General features: G+C 49.9%; 1 long non-coding RNA gene and 1 pseudogene across 2 annotated transcripts in view; one reads left to right on the top strand and one right to left on the bottom strand.

The window, feature by feature from the left end:
• Positions 1 to 6,356: 6,356 nt before the first annotated feature.
• Positions 6,357 to 25,770, bottom strand: part of LOC146796200 (uncharacterized) — a 156,710-nt gene continuing 137,296 nt past the window's right edge. For both annotated transcript variants that reach the window (XR_014969902.1, XR_014969901.1), the window contains exon 5: positions 6,357 to 6,635. This is a non-coding gene — a long non-coding RNA (uncharacterized LOC146796200). The remainder of the gene's footprint in view (positions 6,636 to 25,770) is intronic.
• On the top strand, positions 23,706 to 24,798 carry LOC146796201 (transmembrane protein 45B pseudogene; annotated as a pseudogene).

The following is a 25,770-nucleotide window of genomic DNA, read 5'->3' as shown; positions in this document are numbered from 1 at the left end:
TGTCATGTGCTGCTATTGGGCCAGAGGGCCAGGTGCCAGGCCAGGTGACCTGGGAGATGGTGATGTTCTGCTGACTCTCACAGTCTTTTTCGTGGACGACCCACCTTCCTGCGGGGACCCTCGGAAGCAGTCCGTGACGATGTCTGTGACGCTCCGTCGGATGAATCCTCCTCCTCCTGATCCCTCCCTGTGTCTGGTAATGGCCTTCGCCTGGTGCCACAGGGAGGGTTGCCCATGTTGTCGGCAATCCGACGGAGTACACCGGTCATTTGGGTTTGCACCGCCACGAGCTCAGCCTGTCTATCCTCCATCCTTCCTTGGTGTTGCAGTTGACAGGCATGTTGCTGGGACTGCAGGGTCTTCATCTCCTGGAGGGTCCCCTTGATGTCATTGAGGGTGGACGCAATCTGGTCCATGCCCCTGGTGTCACGCCGGTATGTATCCAGGATGTTGCTGACCTGGGACACTACCGGGTCCTGAGCTGCCTGGTCAGGTTCGCGCCTCCGCCGTCCTCCACTCCCGCCACCCCTGCCCACGTGCACCTGGCCTGCCGTTGTGGGTGCATCGGGTCTCCGGGACCCCTGAGGGATGGCATCTGCGTTGCCGCCTGCCTCCTCCTGGGTGCCCGGAGGACCGTGTCCCTCCTGGGCAGACTGGCTGGGTGGTCGTGTGCGGGCAGGGCTCCTGGACGTCTCCTGGGATGTGGCAGGAATGGGGGTGGTGGTTGGCACAGTTGTACCTGACGCAGGTGCTGCAGGTGGTTGGACACCAGAGGGGCCAGGTTGGTCTGGGTCATCCACGGAGTGGTGAGAGTCATCGCTGGCGGTGGGGTCATCATCCCGCGGAGCCTGGTCCTGTGTGACTTCCCCCCCAGTGTTGGGGGGTGTTCGTCGACGTTGACCTGTGTGTGAGAGAGACAATGTTAACAGTGTCACATGTGGCATCCATGTTGCATGCATTTCTGATTTGGCACTCTTCCTCTGGGTAGTTGGATCTGTCCTGCATTCCTCTCACAGTGCACTTGTGCATGGCTATGTCCCTTGGCCACAGCTGTCAGGGCTTTACGCATGTGTGAGACACAATCTTAGTTGATGCATCTATTTGGGTACACAGTCAGCAGTGTGGTGTGCGGGCGTAGCGAGCCATGCAGAGGCGCCTTACGTGTTGCACTGTACGTGGCCAAATGGTGTTTTGGCAAGGCAATTTGATGTTGCAGGTAGGGGACTGAAGCATTTGTGACAGGGTTCTTACCGACACGGTGGGTGGGTATACTGGGTGTGTGGTTAGGTCTGTGCCTGCAGCACGGATGGACTCGTGCACAGATTGACACATGGACCGGTCTTCATCTACGGAAGGGGGGGTTGAGGCACTGCCAGACCTGGTCTGCATGCACACAGTCCACCGGCTGACGAGTGGACATGGCCACACCACCCAAGGGTGATTTAGTCTCCCTGTGTCTCCCTTCCTCCCTCCCTCTGTCACCCTCCTCCCTCCCTCTGTCGGTCTCCCTCTGTCACCCTACTCCCTCCCTCTGTCTGTCTCCCTGTGTCCCCCCTCTGTCTCCTTCCCTCTCATTCCCCCTCTCCCTCCCTCTCTTTGTCACTCTCTGTCACCTCAGGCCAGCTTCCTGGGCACACACAGTTAGCCGGTCTTTGAATGGCCATTGGCTTGTTCATGTGAGTTAGTCCCTGTTCTCCGGGCACCCATTGGGCAGTGTGTCTGAGTGTAGGCTGCTGCTGTGGCGGTGTGTGCTGAGACTCTATCAGAGCGATGCATCTTCATTGTCTGCTGTTATGTGCAAATTGTGCCTTCAGACCCATGGCATCCTGCATGGCAGCCATCATTTGCAGGCAAGACAGTACTGTGTGGGTACACACAGTTTGTATGGCTGTGCCCTGGGCCATATGGGCTGAGGGCATTGTTGTGTGCTTGTGAGTTGCTCAATGTTAGTTTTGCTGCCCCCACTCCCAGCATCGACCACATCCTGTGTTGTGTTGGTGTTTTGTGTGGCCTGTGACTTGGCATGGCCCTGATTGATGCATGGGGCATGGAGGTGCCAGTGGCATGTGTGTGTTTGTGGAGTGTTGTTGTGTCCGGTGGTGGCTTGGGGGGGGTGGCATGCATGATTGATTGTGTATGGCATCCCCCCCATGTGAGGTGAGTTGTTTGTGTACTCACCAGGGTCTGGGAGTCCTGGCAGTCCGTGTAGTCCCTCCACCGCCAGCGTGGACATCACCTTCTCCTCCCAGGGATGGTATTGTACCGGTCTGGGGGGCGGCCCTCCTCCAGTGATGTTCCCCTGGTTGTGATTGTCAGTCATCTTCCTCTTGACCGTCCTCCGCAGATCGTACCACCTGGATTGGCACTCGTGCCTGGTCCTTCTGGTTGTCCCAACAGCATTCACAGAATCGACGATCCTCTGCCACATGGCGGTTTTTTCGGATATGCTGGTCTGTCTGACCAATGTCCCAAAGAGCTGTGGCTCGACTCTGAGGATTTCGTCGACAAGGATCTCCAGCTCCTCCTTTGTGAACTTTGGATTCTTGGTGGTGGACATGGCGTGGGGTGTGGTTGTGGGGGTGTGGGTGTGGATGGCTGTGGGTGTGTGGGTGTGGTAGTGGAGGTGTGTGTGTGAATGTGATGAGGGGGTGTTTGTGTAGGTGGTTGTGTGAAGGTATGCAAGTGTGAGGTTCAAGTATGGTGGTGTGGGTCGTCTGTGGGCTCTGGCAGCAGTGGGTCTGTTGCAAAGGCTCATGGTTTGTGTGTGTGGTCCATTTTTATTGGTCCATTTGTGGGTGTGGCTGTGTTTGAAATTTGTGTGGGTGTGTTATGAGGAGTGATTGAGTTTTGGGCCTCTGTTTGGCAGTTTGGCAGTTGCAGGTGAGTGTATGTGATGTTTGTGGGGTTGTTGGGCCTGTTTGGTGGTGTGGGGAAACTCTACTTGACTCTCCTTGTGTAAATATGGTTTGTCCGGGTTCAGTACGTGTTTTTTTGGCGTCAGTACGGTCCGTACATGCACTGGTGGGGGTGCGGTCCGTACATTCCCTGGTGGGGTGGTGGTTAGGTGCGTACATACACGGCTGGGGTGGGGGTTTGGTGCGTACATACACGGCTGGTGGTTCGGTGCGTACATACACGGCTGGGGGGGGTTCGGGGGCGTACATACACGGCTGGTGGTTCGGTGCGTACATACACGGCTGGGGGGGGGTTCGGGGGCGTACATACACGGGTGGGTGTTTGGTGCGTACATACACGGCTGGTGGTTCGGTGCGTACATACACGGCTGGGGGGGGGTTCGGGGGCGTACATACACGGGTGGGTGTTTGGTGCGTACATACACGGCTGGTGGTTCGGTGCGTACATACACGGCTGGGGTGGGGGTTTGGTGCGTACATACACGGCTGGTGGTTCGGTGCGTACATACACGGCTGGGGGGGGTTCGGGGGCGTACATACACGGCTGGTGGTTCGGTGCGTACATACACGGCTGGGGGGGGGTTCGGGGGCGTACATACACGGGTGGGTGTTTGGTGCGTACATACACGGCTGGTGGTTCGGTGCGTACATACACGGCTGGGGGGGGGTTCGGGGGCGTACATACACGGCTGGTGGTTCGGTGCGTACATACACGGCTGGGGGGGGGGTTCGGGGGCGTACATACATGGGTGGGTGTTTGGTGCGTACATACACGGCTGGTGGTTCGGTGCGTACATACACGGCTGGGGTGGGGGTTTGGTGCGTACATACACGGCTGGTGGTTCGGTGCGTACATACACGGCTGGGGGGGGTTCGGGGGCGTACATACACGGCTGGTGGTTCGGTGCGTACATACACGGCTGGGGGGGGTTCGGGGGCGTACATACACGGGTGGGTGTTTGGTGCGTACATACACGGCTGGTGGTTCGGTGCGTACATACACGGCTGGGGGGGGGATTCGGGGGCGTACATACACGGGTGGGTGTTTGGTGCGTACATACACGGCTGGTGGTTCGGTGCGTACATACACGGCTGGGGTGGGGGTTTGGTGCGTACATACACGGCTGGTGGTTCGGTGCGTACATACACGGCTGGGGGGGGGTTCGGGGGCGTACATACACGGCTGGTGGTTCGGTGCGTACATACACGGCTGGGGGGGGGTTCGGGGGCGTACATACACGGGTGGGTGTTTGGTGCGTACATACACGGCTGGTGGTTCGGTGCGTACATACACGGCTGGGGGGGGTTCGGGGGCGTACATACACGGGTGGGTGTTTGGTGCGTACATACACGGCTGGTGGTTCGGTCCGTACATACACGGCTGGGGGGGGTTCGGGGGCGTACATACACGGCTGGTGGTTCGGTGCGTACATACAGGGCTGGGGGGGGGGTTTGGTGCGTACATACACGGCTGGTGGTTCGGTGCGTACATACACGGCTGGGGGGGGTTCGGGGGCGTACATACACGGCTGGTGGTTCGGTGCGTACATACACGGCTGGGGGGGGTTCGGGGGCGTACATACACGGGTGGGTGTTTGGTGCGTACATACACGGGTGGGGGTTCGGGGCGTACATACGCGGGCGGGGGGTGGTGGGGTGTTCGGCGCGTATGCGGGCACATGTCTCCATGGTTGCTATGGGAGTTCGGTTCGGACGGTGTTTTTTGCGTACGGTTGTGAAATGGGGAGGACGGGAGGGATCGTACTTGCGCAGTCGGACTTTATTTTTCCGCACGGTGGGTTTCTCGCCCGGGGACGTGTCGGTGACTTTTCCCGACCCGAGGACGTGTGGGGAAATCTTCCCAATGCGATTCGTATGGACTTTTTTCCGTTCGAATCGTACTTGGCAGTTTGTACGCTACTTTGACGATTCGGACGGAAAAAAATCCGGATACGAGTCGGACGGGGAATTTTTTTACCGGATCGGAATTGGCACCTAGGTTGTTGAATATGTTGTTGATAGGAAACATGTAAGAGTCATGAAAAAGTGAATGTACTTCTCATCGATATCCTTTGCAAAATGGATGTAAAGTGGTTATTAAAAACTATAAATAAAATATTTACAAAAAAAAACATGAACACCAAAAACATTTCGAACTAATGTCCATAACTTCAAGTTCTGAGTCCAAACATTGATTTGACAATACAAGATGAAGAAAATCTTATCTGAAGTGCTATTCCCAGTTGTGCCTCTGAAGAAAAGTCCCCATTGCTTTGAGGACTTGACCTTGCACCACCTGTGGCCTTGGCAGACTTGGGAACCATTTTGGATCACTTGCCATGTAACCTCCTCTTACTGTTCTATTTTGTATGAGGATTTTCCCCTGATCCTTCTGGAGCCCACAGTTCAGTTCAGGTGACTAAATATGCATAGGATACTAAACGGAGGCACTTGCTTGTTATTCTCTTCATTTGCACTGTACCTTGAGGCACTACGCCAATATATTGGTGAGCATTCATTTTAAATTCATCAGCAGTTCACTGATGTGGATTGCTGCTATGCAGGCAAGCAACTTTGTTCCTGCAATGTCTCACTTGCCATGAACCCAGACCGATTAATACAGACCAGCATCAACATCATATTTATTTTACAATTTCCTCCTGTTTGCTCCTTCTCTTTTTTGTGCATGCTGTCTACTGGGCATGATCACGCTATGATTTTGTATTTCATTATTTTGCATGCACATACACACACAGATGACGATGATGGCATTACGTATAATTATTCTAATTGACAGCTGTGAATATTGTAACATTTGTATACAAATGATGTTTTTTCAGGGCAGAATGTGTCAGTCATGTTATTTGAACCCATTACAATAGGGCCGAAACAAGAGCAGCTTTGTTGGTCCTATGTTCATTTCATTCACAATTTTTAAAGGACACATGATTGGTGTTTTTGCACATGTGATCAAGGCTGCTGGGCAGCTGAAATGCGTAATATGTAAATAAACGGATTCCTGCATATCTCACCCTCCCTGGTCCTGAGAGTACGTGTTATACTACTTTGGAAAGCAGAATTGTTATTGTTGGCGCGCTCCGCCAGCATATGCACCACTTTCCACTGGTCCTCTAGTTTTGAAAGGAACGTCTTTAGTGGGATATTTATTGAGGAACCAGCCCGGACCGACCGCTTTCGCGAGCACATGCATTCGAGCACTTAAAGATCGAGCAGGGAACAAGGAAAACACCAATACCTCCCAGAGTTCGTCTTCTTTGATGTCAAAAACGGCACTCTTCAAAATTTGCGAACATACGTGACAAGAATTTTGAATTCTATTAAGGACACGGAGGCGAGGATTATGCTTCTCATTTCTTTACTAGAAATCTCAGCAGCCAATCAGATAACAGTAAAAGTAAAATAACACTACACTACCCATGAGCATACTGGGTATCACCTGACAACCATAGAGTAACCCCTTTAAAAGGTCCATAAGAGAATACCATATCCTCTTTCTTTGGTAGAATATAACAGTCAAAGTGAAGAAAACAATCCAGCATGAAGAACGTGGAAGAAAAGAAGTTCCAGCACTGAAAACAGCAGACCACCGGGCTGGAACAGAAGAGTTGATGCTTGCATCTTCAGAAAAAAACAGAACCTGCAGGAAGCCAGCAGACAGTCCAAAGAGACAGGAGAACACATCTCATTTAGGATCAGAACCTGAAAAGAGATATATAGACGTAATATACCATTCCCCATGGTAGAAGAATCACAATAAAAAAAGGGGGGGGGGGAACAAGGAGTACCTGTATAATTTACAATATACCTATGCAAGAGATGCAAATAATGTAAACAACAGTTGAAATATGGAAAACATGGGTGGGATAATCCTCGCCTCCGTGTCCTTAATAGAATTGAAAATTCTTGTCACGTATGTTCGCAAATTTTGAGTTCTATGTCAGGACCGGAGGCTCTGATTATGCTTGTTCAAAGCTGCGCCACCACCACAGATGCAATATCCACACTTGGTTTTAAACATAGAATCTGTTGACCAATCAGCTGCCTTCATAATGTCCATTAAACTCACTGCCATAGAAAAAGCTTTGGAAGCCATAGCTCCACGAGCTGAATGTACACCAAATTTGGTAATATCAATACCTGCCTCACCCATGAGCCATCTCACCCATCTTGCTGATGTAGCTGGGGTCACAGGGCGAAAAGGTTTTTGCAGAACAATCAACAATTGACCATGCATATCTTGTCGAAAAGGAGCAGTACTTACCTCATAATCCTTAATACATTGCACACACAAAGTTTTGGATTATTAGGAAAACTCGGATAAGTAACAGAGGCAGTTTTACACTTAGTGCGTTTGGATATAGCAAAAGTGACACCTTCAGGTGAAAATCTACGACCTGCAAGATCCAGAGCACGGATATCAGAAATGAGTTTACAAGAAACCAAACAAAATATCATAGTTAATTTTGCTGAAAGCTGCTTGCGGGATAGAGAATCATTGGAGGGCCAAGCCTCTAAGAATCGCAAAACAGTAGAAACATCCCATAAATCAACGTACTTCGGACAAGGTGGTTTTACAAACCTGATACCCCTGAGTAACTTACAAACTAATAGATGCTCACCAGCAAGTTTGTCATTGATCGTTATATGGCCTGTAGAAATGGCAGAACTGAAATTATTAACCGTTCTATAAGCAAGACCAGAAGAAGCAATTGATGCAAGAAAATTCACAATCAGAGAGATATCCGCTGAAGCGGGATCCACCTCCCGTTGATCGCACCAACTACACCATTGTTTCATAGCTGTGGCATAACGTTTGTGTGTGTTGAGAGACCAAGCCTCGCTGATCAATCTGGTAGCGTCTCGCGAAAGGCCTGGGAGTTTCCAGCGATCCCCGAAACCCGCCATGCAACTAGAAGGAGCTGACCTGACTCTATCAGTGGATGCAGGTTGTTGAGAGGGTCCAGCAACAGATTTCAACACTGGGGAAGAAGGAGCGGCACTGCACAAGTCATCTCCAGAAGAACCGGGAACCAAGCCTTAGACCTCCACAGAGGAGTGATCAGAATCAAGTCCGACTGATAATGCTTCGTGCGTGCTAAGACCCTGGGGATCATTACAAAGGGGGGAAAGGCATAACACAGATGAGACGGCCAGTTTTGCAGAAATGCATCCGTGGCCAGAGCTTCCGGATCCGGGCGCAAACTGAAAAACATTGGAAGTTGTCTGTTGAGGCGAAAGGCAAACAGATCGATCGGGTACTGACCCCATAAGCAAGTTAGGGACCTGAATACCCGGCGATGAAGCCTCCAATCGCTGAGATCTCGGAGGTGACGAGAATTCCAGTCTGCAATCACATTGGTGCACCCCGGAAGATGCTCTGCAATCACTGTGATGTTTCTCTGAAGACAAAAGTGCCAGAAATCCTTGGCGATTTATGCCAGAATCTTGGACCTCGTCCCCCATAATTTGTTGACATACCGAACCGCTGACACATTGTTCATGCGGAGAAGTATGCAACAATTCGTCATGCGTGGAGACAGACAACGAATTTCAAAAGACCCCGCCAGAAGTTCCAGACAATTGATATGGAGAGACAATTTGTCCGGAGACCACCGGCCTCCCATGGTTATCTGAACGCAACGGGCTCCCCATCCCCACCGACTGGCGTCGGATTCTATCACCACTTCCGGGGATACTCCAAACAGGGCTCGACCATTCCAATACTCCATTATTATTATTATTAGCATTTGTATAGCGCGAACAGCTACCTCCGACGGAGGTGTCCCGGCGCTAGCATCCATCCAGTGAGGGGAGGGCCAAGAGGGAGGCCTATAAAATTAGACGTTACAGGGGAGGCCAAACAGCCACGTTTTGAGGGCCTTCCTAAAAGGTAATTCTGCCTTTATCTGACGCAGGGAATTGGGCATCATATTCCACAGCGTAGCCGTTCTTACAGAGAAGGCACGCCCTCCCAACCTCGCTTTTCTAAAACGTGGAATAGCTAGGAGGTTCATGTTGCTGGATCTAAGAGTTCTGGCATTCTGGTATTTTTGGAGCCTACGTCTCAGATAGAGTGGGCCAACCTCTCTAAGAGCTTTGTGGGCTAGGACCAGAACCTTGAACATCACTCTCTTCTTCACCGGCAGCCAATGTAGGCTTTGCAAATGGGGGGTGATGTGATATAGTAAGGGTACATTTCTAATTAGTCTGGCGGCAGCATTTTGGATCCTTTGAAGTCTCCTCATAAAATAGTCAGGGAGACCAATGAAGAGGCTGTTAGCATAATCCAGCTGAGATGTGATGAGAGCATAGACCACCGTCTTCCTGCATTCCATAGGAAGGAAGTGGAGACATCTGCGCAGTGCGTTCAGTTTCCAGAAGCACTGCGAGGATATGTGCGATATTTGGGCCTTGCCTGTTAGTTGGGTGTCAAATCTAAAACCCAGATTCCTGGCTGAATTGACCGGAATTGGTGGAGGATTTATTTCTACTGGCCACCAGAGCTCAGATTGAGGGGGGAGAGGCTGATTAAAAAATAGTATCTCGGTCTTATCAGTGTTAAGTTTCAGGCAGTTATCCGTCATCCACGATGAAATATTCAAAAGACACTGCCTGAAATTAGTGAAGGCATTCTTACTCTGCTCTTTGAAGGAAAAGATAAGTTGAGTGTCGTCAGCATACGAAACAACACGAACACCCAAGCCTTCCACAATAGATGCCAGAGGGGCCAGATACACATTAAACAATGATGGGCTCAGAGCGGATCCCTGTGGGACCCCTTGTAGCAGTGTCCTAGAGCTGGAGACATGGGGATGTAGGAAGACTTGTTGAGATCTGTCTTCCAGAAACGACTGGAACCAACGTAACACGGTCCCCGTAACTCCTAGTGAGTGGAGCCTATTCAGAAGGATCTTATGGGAGACCGTGTCAAAAGCCGCCGAAAGATCAAGCAGCACAAGCATGGCGCAGTTTCCTGTATCCATCGTCTCACGTATTGACTCTGCCACCTCTAGAAGAGCTGTCTCGGTGCTGTAGCCTGCCCTAAATCCTGACTGAGAGTCATGCAGGTGATTATTAGATTCTAAAAAATCCGACAGCTGCCTCTGGACCTCTTTTTCCAAAATTTTAGCTGGGGCAGGGAGCAGAGAGATCGGTCTGAAGTTTTTCAGCTCTGTTGGATCAGCGTCCTCTTTTTTAAGGATAGGACGGACAAAGGCTTTCTTCCATTCAGTAGGGAAGTTTCCCGTTTCCAGGGAGGTATTCCAGACATTGTTCAGAGCGTTATTAACTACAGGGGCTAGGAGTTTAAGAACTCTGGCCGGGCAAAGATCGGAAGGGGAACCAGACTTAACTTTCATTAAATCCCTCAAGGAGGCGTCCTTCACAAACCGGCGGAAGTCTCACCATTTACCTAAAAAGCCATCTAAAGGCACAACCTGCTTATCAATGGTGGAGAAAGTAGAGTAAATGGCCATAATCTTGTCGTGGAAGAATGAAGCTAATTCTTCACACAACGAGAGAGACGTCGGGACGGTACTCTTTAGAGACTGAGGTTTCAAGAAACTCTCCATTACCTTAAAGATCTCCCTTGGAGAGTTTTCTGCCTCCGCAATTTGTTTAGCCATAAAGTCTATCATGGTTCTGCGTTTGAGGGAGTGAAATTTCCTCAGTGCCACCTTGTAAATCTCTTTAGCTGATGTTTCATAGTTTTTTCTCCAAATACGCTCCAACTTTTTGCAATGGCTTTTTTCCATTCGGAGTTCGGTATTAAACCAAGGTGCTGAGGGCCTACTCCTAGGCACTTTGCAAGGTCTAATCGGGGCTGTTTTGTCAATGGCTGAGGTCAGCCATGCATTAAAAAGGGAGGCATCTCGAGTGGGGTTTCCGGAGGGGGTTGGAGTTGTATTAGCTAGTTCACTGCTCATTGAATCAGGGGTTACTTTCCTCCAGTTTCTTCTATTTTCTATAGTTGGCCCACTGTGCTTAACAGGGCGTTTCAGTCCCAACTTGAACGTGACCAGCATGTGGTCCGACCAAGTTACTGGTAAAGGCTTTTCCACTATGATGGCCAAGTCATTGGTGAAGACAAGGTCTAAGGTGTGTCCAGCAGCATGAGTAGGAGATTGTACCCTTTGCACCAAGTTAAGACTTTTTAGCGCATCGCCTACTAGGGAGGCAGAGGGGCGGTTAGCCAGGTCCATATGTACGTTAAAATCTCCTTGCACAGTGTAATTAGAGTAACGTAACGAGAAGTTGGCGATGCAATCAAATAGTAGCGGCCAATAAGAAGCCGCAGTGCTAGGGGGTCTGTAAATCAGAAGTCCTGCCATTGAAAGATTTTTGGCGAATTTAATTTGGAAGGACATAGCCTCTATAGGACCTAGCTCTTCTATTTTCTTATAGGAAATTTCCCACTCCTCTTTCAGAATTATTGCCAGGCCTCCCCCAAGTCTGTTGTCAGCTCTGTTGGCTGTAACCATTCTATAGCCCATGGGAATGGCTAGACAGATGTCCGGGTTTGAACCTTTTCACAGCCAAGTTTCAGTCAGAAATAGTAGATCCCAACTAGAGGTTTTTAAAAGCAGCCAAATTTCAGCGGCATGCTTAGGCAGGGATCTGCAGTTGATCAGAGCTGCCTTAATTGGTTGTTCATAGTTGACAATACCCAGGGTATCGGCACTTGGCTGTTTGGTACTGTTAAACGTTTTTGTTAGAGCCGGTCTAAACAGGTTGAACTTGCAGGATTCACACTGTGTCTTAAAAGGTCTTCCACCCACTGTCGACAGCCTGTCTAGTGAAAAGCAGGTTGGCCTTTCACAGTTTGAATTGGACAGATAGAGCAGTTGGTCTCTCGACCAGATTTTTCTCCCCTGGGGGGGGGGTGACAAGCAGCGTGTCTGGCGCTGAGCGCGATACGAGCGCGGACGGGCGCAGACGGGCTTGCTTTGGCACGCCTTCGGCGCGCCGGCGGCGCGCCCGCTGCGCGCGTCCGCTGCGCGCTCACGCCAGCCTGCCAATAAATGCCCCTTTGTTCTTCGTGATTGGTCCGTGCGTCACACACCTCCTCAGCAGCCCGCAGTGTCAGTGCGCATGCGCGAAGCGCAGGCACTGTATCTCCACTACTGCGCAAGGATTAGCAAACAGGACGCCAGAAATAACACCACACACACACGGGAAAACAGGCAATCAGGTAAAAAGCTATAAAGAGAACTGTGCAAATAGCAAATATATCCGGCCAAAAGATCGCGTCACTCCCGGCTCAAGCCTCAGGAGGATGCAGTAGTGCGCGCTCGCGCCAGCCTGCCAATAAATGCCCCTTTGTGCTTCGTGATTGGTCCGTGCGTCGCACACCCCCTCAGCAGCCCGCAGTGTCAGTGCGCATGCGCGAAGCGCAGGCACTGTATCTCCACTACTGCGCAAGGATTAGCAAACAGGACGCCAGGAATAACACCACACACACACGGGAAAACAGGCAATCAGGTAAAAAGCTAAAAAGAGAACTGTGCAAATAGCAAATATATCCGGCCAAAAGATCGCGTCACTCCCGGCTCAAGCCTCAGGAGGATGCATGTGTTCTAACCACCACAGCATCTCCCACCTCGCCTCCTCTGAAAGAGGAATCTGATCGGAATACCTGAGGCCTTTCTGGAGATGGCGGATTTTGAGTCGCTGAAGTGCTCAGTAATGGAGAGGACCCGGAAAGATGGCTTGGATCGAGGAAGCTAACAGACTGACTATCCGAGCTGCAGACCTCAATGATACAATCTGTTAGTGTAAAATCAATCTCAACTCCCTCTTGATAGATCTGATCTTCTGATTGGGCAAGAGGAGTTGGCAAGTGAGGGAATTGACGAGAAAACCCAGGAATTCCATCGATTGAGACGGAATGAAAACTGACTTCTGAGGATTTACCAGAAATCCGAGTGACTGTAAAAGAACTATTGACCACTCCAAATGAGTCATTAGCAGCTGAAGGCAATGAGCCATGATGAGAATGTCGTCCAGATACATTATCAGACGAACACCCCGGGCTCGCAGAGATTCCACGACAGGCCTCAGGATTTTCGTGAAGCACCAAGGTGCTGATGAGAGGCCGAAAGGGAGAACTTTGTACTCGATCCAGACTCCCTGCCATTGGAACTGCAGAAAACGACGATGAGGACCGTAAATGGGAATTGACAAATACGCATCCTTCAGATCTAGACGGACCATACAGTCCCCTTCCTGAAGAAGGTCCCTCAGAAGATGGATGCCCTCCATCTTGAAGTGGCGGTACACAACCCAGCCGTTGAAGTCCTTGAGGTTGAGAACCAGTCTAGAACCACCCCCTTTTTTCTGGACCAGAAAGACGTTGGTGGAGAAACCCTGAGGGTGATGGGGGGTCTGAACTATGGCCCCTTTTCTTAGAAGAGAGTCTATTTCCGCGGAAATGACAGCCTGATCGTGAAGGGAAAAAGACCAGGGGCGAAGGAGGATGAGGCTGAACCGGACAACTGAAGAACTCTATCGTGTAACCCTTGACAGTCTCCAATATCCATGCATCGCTCGAGATCAGTTGCCAACTTGGAAGAAAAAATTGAATTCTGCCCCCCAACAAAACATCTGAAGCTGAGATCAGGCTCACCTGAAGCTGAGGAATTGTCATGTCCTCCTTGATTTCCACCATAGCGTCCCTTCCTGAATTGGTTTCGCCCCTTGCGGGAGTGATAGAAGGAGGATTTGTGGTTGTAGCCGGAGTCCTGAGTACCTCCACGATGGGACTGATAGCCACGCTGGGTGTTTTGGTTGAACCGGCCGAACAATCGTCCCCTATATCGTCCGGCCCGTCCAAAAACCAGGCGAAAAGCTCGTCTAAGGGAGGACTGAGTTTTGTCAAGTCCACTAAACGTGACCACTCCAAATGAGTCATTAGCAGCTGAAGGCAATGAGCCATGATGAGAATGTCGTCCAGATACATTATCAGACGAACACCCCGGGCTCGCAGAGATTCCACGACAGGCCTCAGGATTTTCGTGAAGCACCAAGGTGCTGATTTGAGGCCGAAAGGGAGAACTTTGTACTCGATCCAGACTCCCTGCCATTGGAACTGCAGAAAACGACGATGAGGACCGTAAATGGGAATTGACAAATACGCATCCTTCAGATCTAGACGGACCATACAGTCCCCTTCCTGAAGAAGGTCCCTCAGAAGATGGATGCCCTCCATCTTGAAGTGGCGGTACACAACCCAGCCGTTGAAGTCCTTGAGGTTGAGAACCAGTCTAGAACCACCCCCTTTTTTCTGGACCAGAAAGACGTTGGTGGAGAAACCCTGAGGGTGATGGGGGGTCTGAACTATGGCCCCTTTTCTTAGAAGAGAGTCTATTTCCGCGGAAATGACAGCCTGATCGTGAAGGGAAAAAGACCAGGGGCGAAGGAGGATGAGGCTGAACCGGACAACTGAAGAACTCTATCGTGTAACCCTTGACAGTCTCCAATATCCATGCATCGCTCGAGATCAGTTGCCAACTTGGAAGAAAAAATTGAATTCTGCCCCCCAACAAAACATCTGAAGCTGAGATCAGGCTCACCTGAAGCTGAGGAATTGTCATGTCCTCCTTGATTTCCACCATAGCGTCCCTTCCTGAATTGGTTTCGCCCCTTGCGGGAGTGATAGAAGGAGGATTTGTGGTTGTAGCCGGAGTCCTGAGTACCTCCACGATGGGACTGATAGCCACGCTGGGTGTTTTGGTTGAACCGGCCGAACAATCGTCCCCTATATCGTCCGGCCCGTCCAAAAACCAGGCGAAAAGCTCGTCTAAGGGAGGACTGAGTTTTGTCAAGTCCACTAAACGTGGCAACAAATTTAGTCAACTCTTTAAGAAAAGGTTGACCAAACAACAATCCCTGAGCTAAAGGGCCAGACTCAGAAGTGGACAGTTCAGCTAATTTAGGGTCCAACTTCAAAAGAATAGAGCGTCTACGCTCACAGGACATGGCACAATTGGCGTTTCCCAATTGACAAATGGCCCTCTGAGACCACCCAATTAACTCATCGGGGTCAAGGGAGGTGGAAGATTCTTTAGCTCGAAAACCTAAGTCCAAAAGTTTTGTGAGGGGACCCGGTAAATCTAACAACTTGTCCTGACAAGAGCGCCATGTTCTATCAATACCTTTTTGGGGATCTTTTGCATTTTTTTTAAGGTACGTAACCATGGTTGGATCAACTTCCGGAGTGTCAGCCAATTTATCAGCTAAATCTGGCCGAGGACATTCAGACCGTAGACGGGTCCTCACCTCTTTGTCAAATGGTTGACGAATATGTGACTGGACATACTCCGCCACTTCCACAGACGGAAGCCAAGAAGAAGAGTTAGGGTGCACAATGTTGGATGGTCAAATGTAAGGAGTTGGGGATGTGTAGGTGCGTCCACAAAATGCTCTTTATGAGCCTTCTTAGTAGGAGGAGGAGAGACGTCATGGTCCGAGGACGTGGTAGAAGAAGTGTCCCCATCGTCCGTCTGGCGAGACTGAGAGGCCAGAGCCTCCTTAGAAGACTGACCATAGGAACGGTCATTAGAGAGAGCCTTAACTAACTTAACAAAGTCTGACTTGTGAGGGTTCGCAACTTTGGTAGCCTTTGAGGAAGAGCACCCAGAAGACGTAGGTAGCCAGCCGTGTTGTAAAGCATAATTGGATAGGTACGTTTTAAGGGCTCAATAGCGCGGACTAGCGCCTTATTTACTGAATGTTGAACACCCACGTCAAGAGCTTCACCCAAATCCTGCTCCATGGAGCCCGAGGCCCCTTCATCATAATAATATTCTTCCTCATCATAGTATTCAGCCATAGCAACACACTAAAGTGTTAATAATGGCCACAAGAGGAAGTAACAAAAACACAGAAATACCAAAGGTAAATGAAAGGGGGGAGTGGCAAAACCCCCAAGGCAAGCCAACAACAAAACAGTTACAAAATAACTTGAATATTTAGGCAATTAAATGTGGAGGGAGGGCTTGCCAGAAATAAGACCACTCTAGGCAGAGCCTATGCAATATTATACAGCCCAAACTGATAGTTTTGGCAGCCGGGAGTAAAATGGGGCTCAGACAGGCTCGTGGGCATTGAGCAATAGAAGCGCTGCTCCCGTGCTGCAATTTGCGATGTGCGCAAGAAATGTCAACAAAGAAAGTGGCCGCCGCGCATGCGCGGTATCGGACACCTGTCCAAAAGAGAAAAGGGACTACGCGACATAGACGCGCGTAGTCATTCAACCCCACACTCCCGCTCCACAAAATATGATCGCCCGAACCGGGGAGGCGAAAACACGCTCCCTGCAACGAGTACCAAATGGAAAACTGGCGAAATGAAAAGAACGCAATGCGTGAGGAGCAGCGCACGATATTGAGAGAAAGCACCACAACAACGTGCAGAGCGTTGACAAAGCGCAGATACAGGTACAGTCAACAGCAAATACAGCATAGCAATAAAGTGACAATAAACGCGCTGCACAGATAATCAAAAATGTAAAATGACAAGTGAAGGTAAAGCACTTAACTGGCTGCGGAGCAGCAAAGAAAGAGGATATGGTATTCTCTTATGGACCTTTTATAGGGGTAACTCTATGGTTGTCAGGTGATACCCAGTATGCTCATGGGTATTGTAGTGTTATTTTACTTTTACTGTTATCTGATTGGCTGCTGAGATTTCTAGTAAAGAAATGAGAAGCATAATCGGAGCCTCCGGTCCTGACATAGAATTCCGGACCCGGAAAGGATCAACGGGGAGACAGAGGACTACAATTCCCATGAACCTCTATTGTGATCCGGCACGCGACGGAACGGGTGGAGCCTCGTATTTAATGGATGAATTCACGTTACTCCATGTCGGAAATTTTGTGTTCCTGTTCGAGTTCCGGATAACCTGAGACGCTTTGTTCCCGGTTTGGTAAGGGTGCCTGCGCACCACTCGTTTATTCAGGACCCCTGCTCCTGAAGTCCAATACAGATAGATGATCAGAATTATTATAGACAGTTTTTCCACAGATTGTATGTGGGACGTACACCACGTTTCTGTTATTTTTCTTTACGGGTAGGCATGGTGGGAAATGTGGAATGATATGTATTTCATTTGAAGTATATCAAATGCTCTGGGCGCGGTCCAGGCTCGTTCGTGCCTGGACCGCGCCCAGGGCCAGAACCCCTGGCCCCCGCGAGTGGCACGACACCCGACACCGCTACAACGCCGACTTCCTCCACGGACTCAACACCGGCTGATCATCAAACTGCTTCCAGGCCAGCCAGACAGTCACCCAAAGACCCTTCACCTGCTGTGACTGCAGCTTCACCAGCCGCCGAACACCTGCACACACCACCCCACCCTTCAGAGCAGAACGCAACCACCTCAGATGCATACTACTCAACACCCGCTCTGTCCACAAGCATGCCGTTTAACTCTGGGACCTACTCGACCCAGCCTCTCTGGACGTCACCTTCCTAACAGAGACCTGGATGAACCCTCCTCGGCACCCGACATCGCCACAGCCATCCCAGATGGTTACAAGATCACCAGAAGGGACCGCACCAACAAACCAGGAGGAGGAATCACCATCGTCTACAGGAATACCCTCAGAGTCTCACCTGCACGACAGACACCTCCAGTGCCGCCGAGAACCTGCACTTCCAGATCCACATCGAGCCCAACACCACTCTCAGAGGAACACTCGTCTACAGACCCCCCCGGCCCCCGGCCACAGTTCACCGATGCCATCTCCGACATCGTCAGCACGCACGCCCTTGTGTCCGCAGACTACATCCTCCTCGTATACCTGAATTTCCACCTCGAGAACGCCGACGACAGCAACTCACCGCCCTGCTTGATAACCTCGCAAACCTGGGACTCAAACAGATCGTCACGACCCCTACCCACACTGTCGGTCACACCCTCGACCCCATCCTCTCAGCCAGCAACCACGTCACCTTCAGCCACGCCACCGAACTCCACTGGATCGACCACCGCTGCGTCCACTTCACCTTCAAGAAACCCACCGCGCACCACCACCTGCTAAGAATCCCCTACCACAGCTGGAACAAGGTCACGGAAGACCAGCTCATCACCACCCTCGCTCGAGACCCACCGACAAACACCACCGATACAGCCACCAGCAACCTCAGGCAATATCTCGACGACAGCGCCAACACTCTCGGCCTGATCAAAAAACCCTCAAACAGATGCACCAACAGAAAGGCCAGCTGGTTCACCACCGACCTCCAGGAAACTAAGCGGACTTGCCGAAGACTCGAGAAAAGGTGGCGCCATGAAAAGACACCGGAAAACCACACAGCCCTTAAGAACGCCATCCGCAAGCACCACCAACTCATCCGAGCCACCAAAAGGCCCTCCTTCAAGGAACGCATCGACAACAACGCACACAACAGCAAAGAGCTCTTCAACATCATGAAGGAGCTCTCCAACCCCAGCTCTAACTCCAACGACATCCCGCCGTCGCAAGACCTCTGCGACTCCCTAGCCACCTTCTTTCACCGCAAGATCGCAGACATCCACGACAGCTTCAACACCCAGACCCACCCAACAGCCACCAACACTGCAGAACCACCGCCCCTCAGCCTCGCCAACCACCTGCTCTTCTGGACACACGTCAACGACGACGACACCATCAAGACCATGAACACCATCCAGTCCGGCTCACCAACCGACCCCTGCCCTCACAACATCTTCAACAAAGCAAACCGCATTCGCGACCCCCATCTTCGGAAGATCATCAACAGCTTCTTCGAGACCGCCAACTTCCCGGAAAGATGGAAGCACGCCGAGATCAACGCCCTACTCAAGAAACCCACAGTGGACCCAAATTACCTCAAGAACTTCTGGCCCATCTCCCTCCTCCCGTTCCCGGCAAAAGTCATCGAAAAGATTGTCAACAAGCAACTGACCCACTTCCTCGAGGATAACAACATCCTGGACCAGTCCCAATCAAGTTTCCGCAGCAACCACAGCACCGAAACCGCCCTCATAGCTGTCACAGATGACATCAGGACCCTACTGGACCACGGCGAAACGCGGCCCTCATCCTCCTAGAACTCTCGGCCGCCTTCGACACCGTCTGCCACCCCACCCTACGCACACGCCTACATGAAGCAGGACTATGCGACAAAACCCTGGACTGGATCACCTCCTTCCTCACCAACAGAACCCAGAGGGTCCGCCTCCCGCACTTCCGTTCCGAAGCCGCCAAGATCATCTGCGGCGTACCCCAAGGATCATCCCTCAGCCATACCCTCTTCAACATCTACATGGCTCCACTCGCCAACATCATCCGCTCACACAACCTCAACATCATCTCCTACGCCGATGACACTCAACTGATCCTCTCACTCACCAAAAAGCCTGCCACCGCCAAAACCAACCTCCACGAAGGAATGAAGGCAGTCACCAGCTGGATGCAGACCAGCCACCTGAAACTTAACTCGGACAAGACAGAAGTCCTCATCCTTGGATCCACCTCCTCAGCCTGAGACGACTCTTGGTGGCCAGCCGCACAGGGATCCGCACCCACACCCACCGACCACACACGCAACCTGGGAGTCATCCTGGACTCATCGCTCTCAATGACCCTGCAAGTCAACGCCATCTCCTCCTGCTTCAACACCCTTCGCATGCTCCGCAAGATCTACAGATAGATCCCCACCGAAACCAGAAGGACAGTCACACAGGCTCTCCTCAGCACCAGGCTGGACCACGGCAACGCCCTTTATGCAGGAACCACGGCCAAACTCCAGAAGAGACTCCAACGCATGCAGAATGCCTCAGCATGCCTCATCCTCGACATACCCCGCCACACCCACATCACTGCCCTCCTGAAGGACCTGCACTGGCTCCCCGTCAAGGAGAGGATCACCTTCAAGCTCCACACCCACGCCCACAAAGCACTAAACAACACTGGTCTAGCATACCTCAACAAGTGTCTCACCTTCCACACACCGAATCACCAGCTGCACTCTGCCGGCCTCGCCCTTGCCCCGTACCACGCATCCACAGAACCCCCACTGGCAGTAGATCCTTCTCCTACCTTGTGGCCAAGACGTGGAACACCCTCCCCACACAGCTGTGACAGATCCAGGACCTGCTGACCTTCAGGAGATTTCTCAAGACCTGGCTGTTCGAATAGTAGCGGCACCCCCACCCCCGCTCAGCGCCTTGAGACCCTCACGGGTGATTAGTGCGCTCTACAAATGATTGATTGAGTGATTGAATGCTGAGGAAGAGCAGTATCAGTAATCCTTTGTCACCCGTGTCTTCACAGATCTCCCTCCTTGCAGTTCCCTTCCTATCCTTCCCTCATTTGATCATCCCGCTGATCTGTGCGATTACCGCTGTCAGACTTGGGGCTATCAAGGGGTGGACCCTTCTGAGCATCAAACCGATTCTGAGGATACAATAGCCTGACCCCCGCTTCCATCCACCACAACAGCACATGAGGCAGGATTAATTGGAGGAGAGATGCGTCACAGAGGTATGCCTGCAATGCTCTGACAAAGCCGGGGGGAGGATTCCCTGGGCAGGGGAGATCACATTGCGATCCCGACCCCGGCGGCAGTAGGGCTGGGGGTGGAGCTTACGTCTCTGTTCGGCGTCTCACGCTGACACTGGAGTCAGGTCATTTGCTGAGAGACAGTGACATACGCAGGGTCTATCAGGATTCGTGGGGTTTCGCGCCTGCCTAGCTGTTGACTACAATTCCCAGAAGCAGGAGGGGCGGAGCCAGCGTCTACAAGTAGACGCAATGCACATTGGCAAGCGTGCGTAATACTGTTGGATTCCTAAATTTTTTACTAGGCTCGACCGGACGTCAGAGCCTCTATTGTTGGTAATCATTTGGATGCGTCTCTAGTGGTAAGAGACGATGAGGGCAGTGTACGTACCGCGGAGCGGAAAAGAAATCAGCCGCGCTTGACCATAAGCGCATTATGTGGGACAATGCGGTGTGTTTTTTACATCGAGCGGTGTTAACCTCGGCACTGGGAACCTTCCGGCAAAGACACTTCGAAAAAGGTACCGCCAGCACAGCGTTTGGCAGGGAGCTCCCGCTGGGCGATGCGGTGCGGTTGTCAGAGGGCGGTGAAGTAACCATGGCGTTTGAAGACGCGCTGGATAGAGACCTGGTGAGTCAGAGGGTAGTGAAGAAACTGCGGCGTTTGAAGACACGCTGGATAGAGACCCAGTGAGGTAACCGGGAAGACTCTTTAAGCACTGCAGGACTTTGTTAGTTTAGAAGGTGATACTGGAAACAGGACTTCTCCCTGGAACCGAACGTAGTGTTTATGAGGATGGGACATTTTCTTTGTTAGTTTTATTTTTGGCATTATTCTCAAAGAAGCTGATTTGTGTGGTTTGGACTAAGGGAGCACAGATTGTCCTTTCTGGCATATGTTCTTGTGAGACCAAGTGGATTAACTTGAAACAAGACAGTGTAACTGGGCAACACTTATTGGAACCAATCATTTTTTTTCTGGTGAGCACAAGAGAACGGGTTACTGGATGGGTAAGGCACAAGGTTCATTGTATTGCAGGAGTATGTATGGGGAGTATGTATGACTCATGCGATTGTGTTCTGTTTTATAGACCTATCCACCCCTGGAGACTGGTTGTTCTCATTGGCTAAGCCGGCTGGTTGTAGTACTTCGGTAGATAAGGTATTATGGTATTTATATACATTTAGTGAGACCTATTGAGAGTAGGATTGAGGATGTGTACTTACTCTGTGTGTCTTTGTATTTCAGGTTCTCCTCCATACTGTTCCCATCCTCTCCTTTCCCTCACTTGATCGCCCTACAACTCCGTAACTTTCAGTTGGAGTTTGGGGATGTCAAGGGGTGGACCCCTTATTACGTCAACTGGACCCCGAGGAGTACACGGACCTTGAGAGGGTCAGCATTGCCTCTGTACGTAGAACAAGCAGATCTTACAAGTTGATGATAGTAGCAAGCTATTTGGGATACGGCAGGTAGAACCTGACATTTGTACAGGGGGAACAGGCACACTAATCAACCTAGCACAACAATCTGCATCAATTTATTAAGTGATGGATGAGGATGGAGAGTGGAGAGCGGCGGCTCTCACTCTCTTTGCAAGGACACCAGGCACAGGAGAGACCCAACAGAAGGAAACCTAGCACAACAATCTGCATCAATTTATTAAGTGATGGATGAGGATGGAGAGTGGAGAGCGGCGGCTCTCACTCTCTTTGCAAGGACACCAGGCACAGGAGAGACCCAACAGAAGGAAACTAACATGGCCAGCCATTGGAAGAAAAACTTAGGAAACTGGAGGAGCTAAAGAAATCATAAATCTCAAAGTGGTGGGAGGCAATCTCCTTACAGGACCATGTAGACAAAGCCATGATTTATAGGGGATTGAGAATTTATACCATACCCTTGTATGATTCGCCCAATCCTAATATGTTAAAAGAATGGGCAGACAATTTGGTGACCAGTTCAAGGCATATGCTGGAAATCTTGGTTAAATATGCCTGGATAGACAGAGAAGCACTACTGAAAGAGATCAAAACAATTCAAGAAGATTATGGAATTCTGCTTAACGAACAATGTATTCTTCTTTGATGGGAAGTATTACATTTAAAAACAGGGCACAGCAATGGGCACCTCTTTTGCCCCAACGTATGCCAATTTGACTATGGGATACTGGGAAGCAGAGACTGTGTGGTCGGATGAAAACAATGAAACTCTCAAGAAAGTGAATTATGAGTCCACTTTATTAATGACTTGTTTTTAATCAGGAAAGGAGACACAGAGGAGCTTGCTTCATTTTTACAATCTTTGAACAACAATTCTCAGAAATTGCGAGTTACTTATGAAATAAGTGACACTAAAATAAATTACCTGGACATTGAAGTATACATAAAAAAGAACTAGATATGTACAAGAATACATAGAAAACAGAACAGCTATAATAGCATTCTGTTTGCAAACAGTGCACATCCAAAGGCACTAAAATGGAGCATAGGGATAATCTTAGGAAGCCTAAGACATGGATGTCTCTATGCAGCACATTTAGAACATTTGCACGTTTTTTGACACATAAAGAAATGAATAGGCAGCAAAAGAGTCTCTCATGTTTGAGAACAATTAGGCAATATTTTATACAAAACAAGACAAACTGGTAGCAACAGCCTCCTGTGGCCCTCGACCAATGAGATAGTAATAAGATGTCATGTGATGACGCACCTGGGTCTTGTGACTCATAGGAACAGTGGGTGTTTAAGGTCAGGAAAACATCCCAATACTAAGATGTAGGGGAAGGAGGAACTAAATAGGTTCACGGTTGGGAAAAGACCTTTGGCGAAGTAAGTGGGATATAAGGGGAGACTTTGATGAGTTCTGACTAGGAGAACCTAGACCTTGACATTCTTATGGATGTTCTTTTTACCTGTATGTTAACAGAGTTTGACTACAAGGTCCACCTGCCTCCTTACCCTCATGGAGCTATAAATAGAACACTACTAAGTAAGGGGATGAGCATAAATCACACTTAATAGAAGAAGAATCTCTCTCCCCAGCCCTGCCAGCAGAACCTGCCCAGGTGCAATCCGGGGTGTGGCCTAGTATGGTTTGTATCCCTCCACCCACAGATCTCATGAGATAAACTACAGCTGTGTAAAGAGCTGGCGTGAGACCAAGCTCCGTGGGTATGGGGCGCTGTAAGCACGAGGAGTCGGCTATCCCTAGAGAGCGGAGGAGCAGCTGCGGAGCAGAGACACGGGCCCACGATGGCAAACTTCAAAGGACATGCCCTTCCAGGCAGTTTCTTCCTGGTCTTCGGACTCTGGTGGTCTGTAAAGTACCCGCTCCGGTACCTGAACCAGAAGACGAAGAGCGGCTGCCGCTCGAGCCAGTGCTACCAGCGCCTCGAGCTCGCGGAATGCGTTGCAAAAGCAGTGTTTGCTCTTGTGGGTATCCTGGCTGAGCATTTGTCCCCGATGGTCCACATATGCACCTGTATGATGGAGAGGAGAAGAGCTGGGTGAAGCTAATGAACTGGCAGCACTCCACCATGTATCTATTCTACGGACTCTCTGGGGTCATTGACATCCTTGTCTATTCCCCATTCAAGGTGCCCCAAGGTCTGGACCGCCTCACCCTTTTCCTAGCAGTATTCATTGAAGGTCTTCTCTTTTCCTTTCACGTCCACAACCGCCCGGAATTGGACCAGCACATACACTCCCTGCTCCTCATTGCGGTGTTTGGTGGTTCCATCACTATATTTATTGAAGTCTTTCTGAGGGACCACATTGTGCTGGAGCTCTTCCGCACCAGCATCACCATTCTGCAGGGGACTTGGTTCTGGCAGATCGGGTTTGTCCTGTACCCCCCCTGGGGAGGGCCTGAATGGAACCAGACAGAACACGAGAATATCATGTTCATCACCATGTGCTTCTGCTGGCACTATGCCGCCGCCCTCATCCTCATAGCCACTAACTACTTCCTAGTCCACTGCTGTCTCAACAGGCACAAGAGGATCACGGGAGAGGTCGAGATTGGAATAAGGAAGCTAAAGCCAATTCAAAATGGCATCGAAGTAGCGCTCCTCAACCAGTCTGACGAGGAATAGAGGCGATGTGTGAAGTGGGAGAGCAGCACAAGACACCATTTTGTTGAGAGCCAGGCAATGCACTAAGAAATCGACACTTGGGACATGTTAAACATTTCTGCTTTAATGGCCACTAAATGCTGTATTTACGTATCACATAAGACATCGACTGAGCCGATTTTCGACCTTTACTGAAAACCAACAAAACCTTGTGCAGTCCGACTTGTAGACCAGACCAGAGATAAAGAAGTGCAAATAAGGGTGCCCCCGGAAGTGGGGGGAGGTGTGTTCCAAATGGAATGAATACAGAGGTTACATCTGTGAGCCCCCGCAGGCTCGCCGCTCCGGCTTGGAGGCCATAGACTGAACATATTGACCGCTTCTAGTTAATTCACAGGAAACTCTAACTCATACTGTCACTGTGTGTCACCGGTGTTCGAATGACGTTAATGCGAATCCATTGACCATGTTGTTGATTTGTTTATTTCTGCAAATAAAAAGAAATTTAAAAAAAAAAGAAGTGCAAATAGATGTACCAAAGAAAACTCCAGGTGCCATTGTATTCTTTCTCTTTTTTAATCCTCAAATGTGCTCCTCGCAAACATATAGTGGTAATGTAAGCCCTTGTAACTTATAACGTTGTACAGTTTCCTAATGTAAAACAAATGAAAAAGGTATCTGAAGAAGGAAAATGTAAAATCCCCCGATAGAGGCCACAAATGTTGCTGGACGACGATGACGCATTCAGTGAAACAGTGTAAATTGTTTTTTAGAATTTCTTTTTTTACTAGAAAGCGATATTACACGAAGAGGAATGTGGGTTCTCATCTAGTACATTGAAAGTACCCAAAAGCCGTATAAAATTCTTTGAAACCTTTTTTTAAAAATTAATAAACGTAATTCTATAAAAAAAAACAAAAAGAAAAAAAAAAAACACTTAATAAGCATGATGAGTGCAGTGTTTTATTCCCAAGGTAGGCCCATGTAGCAAAACAGTTTATTTCTTACATTTTCCTAACCATAACATTTAGGCCGTGACCTTTTGCGCATATTTGCATGCACAACAATGTAGGATGAATTTCCCTGAAACTAAACTTGTTTACACATCTAGCTTCGCACAACATTATCACAATGCCCTGAACATCATGTACAAGGTCTCTTTTCACACTATATACAAATGTAATCCCTATCTTCATCCATGGGGCGACAGGGCTATTTGCATTTCCAT

This window comes from Triturus cristatus, chromosome 10 (genome assembly GCF_964204655.1).
Source record: "Triturus cristatus chromosome 10, aTriCri1.1, whole genome shotgun sequence".
Taxonomy (NCBI): domain Eukaryota; kingdom Metazoa; phylum Chordata; class Amphibia; order Caudata; family Salamandridae; genus Triturus; species Triturus cristatus.
The sequence above is the reverse complement of the archived record's forward strand: the minus strand, read 5'-3'. Positions and strand labels throughout refer to the sequence as shown.